General features: G+C 40.6%; 1 pseudogene; it reads right to left on the bottom strand.

Annotated features, from left to right (window-relative positions):
- Window positions 1-3,241: 3,241 nt before the first annotated feature.
- Window positions 3,242-6,454, bottom strand: LOC104127800 (annotated as a pseudogene).
- Between the last annotated feature and the right edge of the window lie 1,107 nt (window positions 6,455-7,561).

The raw sequence follows: 7,561 nt of genomic DNA, 5'->3' as shown, positions 1-7,561 counted from the left end.
GTCTTTCCAGCAGAATATGTAGTTTGCTTTTCAGCCCATGACCTTTAAGGCTGTTGCTTCTGTTCTATGCCCTTAGTTTCTTCCTAGCAGATGCTGCACAGCACTGGGAACAATGTCAGACCTGCGCATTGGCGCTAACCACTGCCTGTTTGAAATATGTTATTTTCCTTGATTTACTTCAAACATATTATTTCCCTCTCTGCCCCCACACCCATATACACTTTGCTTCTTTTTGCTTGTTCCTTCTTTTATGATCTTTAGCACTACTCAAAATTGCTGCTAGTTTTCTTCCAATGTCTTTTGAACTTCACGTAGTTTGTAGGTAAAGGTTAAATCTATCTTCACCATTAATTAATCCTGGTTTCTGAGCTCCTTATTTATCCTTCTAGACTTTGTTTTGCTTCTGTAGATAACTCCTTCCTAGTTATGACAACAAATACATAGATTGCTGCTATTCCCACAATGCTTGTTTTCCTTTTCTCCATATTTCAGAGAGCTGCTCAGTGTGTGCTGTTCCACAGCTGCTTCTGTGCTGGCAATTCTTCTTCTATGGCTGTTAACATAAAACAGCCTTTACAGAGACTACTGTCAGCCATACCATCCCAGATTTCTCTTAGGGTCCACATAGGCAGTGCTGAGGCTGCAGCTCCTGTGCAGGCATGGTTGCATGGTTGCATGCACTCCCACATCAGGTTTGTGTGTAGGTGTCAGTGCAGGCTGGGTTAGAAGCTGTCCTTAGCACTTTGTCCCTCAGGTGGTGCATTAGGTCAGCTCCATCCTCTAGCAACATCACTGCACTGAAGTGGCACTCCACAGGACTTGCAGACAGCAGCAGAAACTCTTGACTAGCTATGAGGAAAGTCTTTCCTCTGCTGCACTGAGGTTTCTTGGTCATGAAATTTATAGTCAGCAAACAAACCAAGGAACAAAAATCCAGGAAAGAAGAAGCAAAACCCCAGCAGACTGAAAGAAGAAATGCTGTCCTGAACAAGCCATGACTGCACTGGATTTGTGACAACCTTAAGGCTGACAGTTGTGGGGGGGTTGTGCAATCCTTCTGTGCTTATCATTTACCACAGAAATTTGCTGTCTGCCACACATTTTCAGTGAGGGACATTCCCTGATTTTTGTCAAAATAGGAAAAAATCCAAGGCAAGACACACGTATATGGTCCCTACTCCCATTTGAGGATGATTCCCTACCAACCATAGTTTCTTGAAATTTTTTGGTTATCCAGTTCTTAATTCAGCTTGATTTTTCTCCACTCACTTTCAAAATAAGTTAAGCAACAAGGTTACCTCTCAATGTGAGATCTGATTGGCAAAATGTCATTTAGATAGTTTTTTCCAGCTAACAAACAGAGACTATTGATCTGAGGTCCATGAGGAACAACAAACACAGTCTCCCGGTATTCGCCTACAGAGTCATTTGTCATTGCAAAGCTGGACTTTGGCATACCGTCCTGAATTAGCCCCAAGATTTGCCAAGAACTTTTAAATTATGATCTTCTGTAGAATCGGTTTATCCGTATTACACCAAGACCAAGTCCTTACATATTTAGAGGTGTGAAGCCAACTGTTTGTTACTAAATATTGAACAGACTAAATACAGCTATGAGTAAGAAACTTTTGTCATTGGTTTACATGATTTTGAGGAGGGCTTTGAGAAGGAATGTCAAGTGTTACATGGCTGGCAGATAGAGATGGAAAGGTTCTTATATTCCTTATTGGTATACTTATAGCTACAATTTATTAATATTGATAGCATGAATTTAATGTCAAAGAAAATAAATATCCCCAAAACAATCAAGATAACTATATTTTAGAAATACCACAATTTTTCAGTTATATTTTGCACAGACACTTTAAGAGACTGAAATCCAAAAAGTTGCCATTCATATTTTACTTTTTTTTCTCCTGGCTTGAGATATTCTATAGCAAAAGACTTAATCAATCTATAATGTGAGCGCTTTCATTGGCTTTCTATATTTTAATAAGACATACTAAGGGTGTTGATATAAAAATTAAAGAAAAAATAATAAAATAGTTTAAATATTTACAGATTTGTGTTTTTTCCTTTCATAACCATACAACTATCTAGTGTAGCTGCTACATTAAAATTCTGTCAATTCATAAAACAATACAATAGCAATAAGTTAGACACAAAGAAACCTTAAGTGAAAAGGTACAAATGTCAAGTCACAGGATGTTTTTACTCCATAACAGTAATGCACTGTTAATATTTAGAAAGGCAACTTCTCAAATATTGCCTGCATTTTGTATCTGTGTCTATGATAGTTTAAAGCTGGTTAACAGTTCCTAGGAAAGCGCTGCTGCTCCTGCTGAGGAAATACAAACTCTCTGGGTGTTATAATTTTTCATTCCTCCTTTTTTCTACCACAGTCTGACAAGTCTAGCTCTAAAGCGTGATAGCGAAGGCGGTGTCAGTAGGAGAAAAGAGAAATGACAGTGACAACAAATCCATAAAAAGGAAACTGATGCTGTGTCATGGACTGCTCCACCATACTTTTATCTCAGGGCACTGGCAATAATAGCTATATTAGCACGATAAAACAGAGAGTCTTTTTGATGGTAAGGCTTCCTTCCTTAGTAGAATAAACTTTATTTGTGAAGCAAAACCAACCTCCTTGTCTTCGTGAGAAGGAGAGAAAGGAAGGCAAGCTAAAACAGCTGCACCCTTGACATTGGGGCGTCTTCCAGTGTCTCAGTCACTGATCTTGCAGTTTCATGCCATACTTGGTTAAAAATCAAAGAATTTAATGGAAATTCACTCCAATATCAAGGGAATCTGCATTTAAGCCTAGTCATCAAATGTTAGTGGGTTAAACAGACAGGACTTAAACCTCCCACCTCCTTTTTCCCATTTCCCTTTTCCTTCTCTCCTGTAAATACACTGTGAGCGTATAGCCACATCATTCGGAGACGTTAAACCATCTCAAATATCCCACAAGAGCATGTCAGGAAGGGCTTCTTACAGAACCGGTGAAAAGTGACTTGTATTTTGTTAACGCTACAAGCTATACCCGGCGGTAGACTGGGGGGAAATACCAGCCACTTTTGGACTAGGAAAAGTAGTTTTTGTGTTTTAAGGGGTTAATAATGCATATAAGGATAATGGTTGAAAGATGAGCGCTGGTACGTAGTGGTATGTACACATAAATGTTTTGCTGGATCGCAGGACTTTAGCCAGCAACATGCCTAAGCGCGTGTCCTCTGGTCAGTCAGTCATTTTTCAGAGGGTTTACAATTTTCCCTATGAAGAGAACGGTGCGGGTGTATTTATCCAGAATCACCAGGAGAAAGGGCCTGTTGAATCTGACTCGAGGTGGATGAGGAAAATCACCAGATCTCCAGGTAACCTCCTTCACCGTGACCCCTGCCGCTTCCGTGCCATTCTCATGAACATTTAGCACCGCTCTGTGGATCACCTGCAAGGAGACAAAGCAAAACAACCCCCAGATGACAACATGGCAAGAAGAGAGCAGCTTGCCACCCGCCTCGCTCTTGCCAAAGAGCGCCCTGCCTGGGGCAGGACTTGGCAGCACCAACCTCTGGGAAGGTCATCACCAGCCACCCCCCTTCCCACCACAGCGCAATCAGCCATCAGGCCACTCCTGCTAGCCTCCTTCATGCGTGTGGAGAGTAGCCCTCAAACAGCAGCCAGCCAAAGAGCACTCAGGATGACTGATGGCAAGAAACTCTGGAAGCAAAGAAACCTGGTAATTTAGCCTAGGCTTAGTTTTGCCTTTGGCAGCTTCATGTATTATTGTGAATTCACCCTATCATCTAGCTGAAAAAAATAACTCTTTGAGAGTGCTAGAAGGGCAGGAATAACAACCTTTTGCCCTCTGCAGGCGGAACTAGAGGAAATTTTACCAAAGCTCATGTGCTACCTTTAGATAATTTTGTTTAGTAGCCAAAAGAACATTTAATTATATGAATGTCTTCTTCCTCATCCTCAAACCATATATGTGTAACCCCTTGTAAGCATGTTTGGCTTCGGTTTAGGAAAGATAGGGCTTGCTTTGCCTCCAGACTGGCAGCTGTTGCTAATTGAGTGATGCATCAGAGAGACTGGGATAAGCTTTTCATGGGATATTAATGTCAGGTTCTTGAGAACAGACAAATCCTGTGGTCAATGGTTTTCACATGTTGACTTACTTTTGAAACCATCAGTCCAGGTTCCTCGGTAATCCCTGACAGATCTGCTTGTTCAGTGAACAGATCAATCATACCCACTTGTTTGACTATCCTTTTCACATCATAAGTACCAGAAATGGAAAATTTTGGAATGTGCAGATGCATTTTTCTGTAACAAATAACACAAATAGGGACAAATGGTCATCTAGATAACACTCTTCAATGGCTTCAGTATAGTGACATTTCACATTTATTTTTCTAAGTGTTAAAAGTCTGCTCTCAGGGTTCAGACCAGGTTAGCTATCTACCATGGAGGGCTGGAGCAGGATGAGCCCATGTTGTCCTCTGTTTCCACAGTGGTGTTCAAGAATTAAGGTGGAAGACACAACTATAGCAACTCTGTGGCAAACAGAGCTACCACTGCCATGTAGCAGGGTTTTTTTCAAAAGATCATAGCTAGCTGTGCTAAGGCTATTCCAATATGCACCAGGGCCTGGGCCACCACAGAAACAGCTGCAGTAATGATGGGTTAATAAAATTTCTGCTTTTACATACAATGCCCTCAATACCCTACACCCAATACCCCAGAAATAGCTACTCCATTGTAGTTTTAGAATGCCTGTATGAAACAAGGGTCTGTGAACTTCATCGTGGTGCTAAGCAACTTGTGGTTGAGCCAGGAACTTAACCCAAGATGGATCCCAGGTTTGATGCTCTATTTGTCCATTACCCACAGCTCTTTTTCATTTTCCAACTAAGAAAAGGGAAGTCCTGCACAGAGAGGGACCATTAAGTGAATAGAGTTCAGTAAAATAACCCAGTCTTTAATGTTTTGTCTTGGTGAGGTAACCACTACTAATCTCTAACATGGACACCTCTCACCTTAGCAAAAAAGAGTTACCTGTCTTGAAGGGACTTTTCCCATTTAGACACAGTTTGTTTCAAGAGAGCATCTTCCACCTGCTTCATCTTCCCTTCGTCAGGCAAAACAAATAATGCTGCAGCATTTCCGTTGTAAGGTATCTGAACCAGCCAACAGGATAGCTCTTCATCAAAGTGGTTTCTGTAGTAACCCTTTCGGTACATCATGTCAACTTTTACAGATGTTTTCTGATCCACAAAAAAATCCTCCTGTTTTGTATGTGAAGAACTGAAGGGTTTCTCCCAATGGGCTTACGACAAAAAGAAAAATAATTCAGTGGAGTACAAAGAGGAATGGTCATGGTGAATAAAACAGGATCGAAGTCCCACATTCCTTTGATTAGAACAGATATCTTTTTGAAGTTACTGCACCCTCAGGTGTTACAGCATTGCAGCTCTTTTTTTTTTTTTTTTTGCCCAAGTGCTTGAAGACAAATAAAGACAGGTAATACTGAAAACAGTCTTTTACTAGAGCACGAGACTATCATCTCACTAAAGGATTTACCAAACTCCACAAAGATATTTATTTTAAAAGTCCAGTCTTTCACACAACCAGGTGAATAAATATACAAATATAAATAAATATACAAATATAAATAAACATACATGGTTTTATAGTAATATTTTCCACATACTGAACATGGTTTCCTCCATTTAAAATATTTAAACTACAGTTAGGTTTTCATTCCCTGTAATAAGCAGTAAGCAACCTTCACACCCTTTGATATTTCTTACCTCTAAAGAAGACGTAGTTAATAAGAACCATTGCAGTGAGAGGATCAAGGTTTTCCACTAGTTTAACAATTTTCCCATTTGTCTTTTCCTCAATATAACTGTTGATCTGATTCTCAGCACCAGAGGAGTTGTTAAAGTCAGTAGAGAAGACTTCGGATTCATAAAAGCTTTTGACATCATCCAAGAACTTCTGTAGTGGTTTTAGCGTCTCTTCTATAAAAAGGGTGGTTCAGCATGGGGAGGAGCTGGCAAAAACCTTCATGTATTTCCTGCTCCTGAGTCTTTTTCAGGTTAAAGGCAAGCCCTTCCAGAATCTGCGTCAGCGTTGCTGACTTGGCACCGAGTGCCAGCATTGCAAAGGAAGCAGAGATGCTTATGGGTGAAAAGAAAATATTTTGATCAGTTGCTTCAGATGCAACCAGCTTGTAAAATGAAAACGCAAAGTCAGCATTGCTGGGAACTAGTTTGGTAAAGGTTTTGTTCTTAACTGGATAAACTCCTTCACTATGAGAGCTGCGTCCTGGGTAATATGTCCCTTTAGGGTCATCCTGCTTATTGCGATAATGAGGATGCTGATGACACTGGGCAACAGTATGCAAACCAGCCAGCAATAAACACAAGGAGAAGGTGGGCTTCATTTTCCTTTTACCTGCTTCTGGAAAAGAGTTAGACACACAAAACGTGGCATGGAAATTAATTTCTTCATGCTGAGAGCTCCAGCCAAGTAAAATGAGGCTCTCGGAACACACCTGTTCTCCAAAATCCCATGCTTGGGTATTTCCCATTCCTGATGCAAGCCAGTGATCCCCAGAAAGAATATGCCTCCTGATACACTATTTGTATAACCAAGTGCTCTCTCAAAAGAGATAATTTTGATCATATTCACTTTTAAAAAATAGGGTAGCCCTGAATTTTTTTAAATTTGCAAATAACTGGTAGCTTATGACCTTTTCCCCCAAGTAACTGGTAGAAGTTGCTTTTGTACTCAGTACTGCAGGATGGGTACTGCAGCCCTGTTAGTCTTCCTCAATTCATCAAATAATCAGAGAATTAAATCTGTGTTAAACAAAAAAGTGATATAAACACAGATCATAGTGTCTAGGACCAAAATGACAAAATACTTTTACAGTTTCTTCGAAGATAAAATATTGGATCACTGTGGTAGCAAAGTCTATAGGCATCTCTATTGTTTCCAAAACAAATTTTTATTTAATTATGTGAAGTATCTTGTTTACTAGCAGCCAGTTCTTGCTTTTGGCATGTTTTGATTTTTTGCATAACAGGTATGTCCCTTTGTTTACATGTGGAAAGGTGCCCTTCCCAGGCAACAACATAATCCCCCAAAATGAAATGTCCAAACGATCCAAGGGAAAACTGAAAGGGTACTTACAGTGCTACAAAAAGGGTCTTGCTGCAGACATCTGTTCTTGTCTCCTCCTTCTTCTCTTCAGTCACATTGAACAGGATTAAGCAGAGCACCCCTGTTAATCATTAATTAGTTCAAATAAAAATTGCCAGCGAGGATGCCCAGCAAGCAGCAATGACGCTAGATATTCTGGACAGTTTGTCCAGCCCAGACTCAAGCTAACAGTGCTGCGTGGTAGGGCTGTGGACAAGAGGGAGCAGAGCAGGGACTGTATCTCCTGCTGCTTCCATGCTTGTGGATTGACATGAGAAGCCTGCTGCTGTGGGTCCCTGGCAGGAGAGCCATACCCTTCGTGGCTGGAGCTGAACACTGTGACTTC

The sequence above is a fragment of the Egretta garzetta genome, unplaced genomic scaffold (genome assembly GCF_000687185.1).
Source record: "Egretta garzetta isolate BGI_Z169 unplaced genomic scaffold, ASM68718v1 scaffold206, whole genome shotgun sequence".
In the NCBI taxonomy this organism is placed as follows: Eukaryota; Metazoa; Chordata; class Aves; order Pelecaniformes; family Ardeidae; genus Egretta; species Egretta garzetta.
Note: the sequence above shows the minus strand (reverse complement) of the source record. Positions and strands in the feature narration are given on the sequence as shown.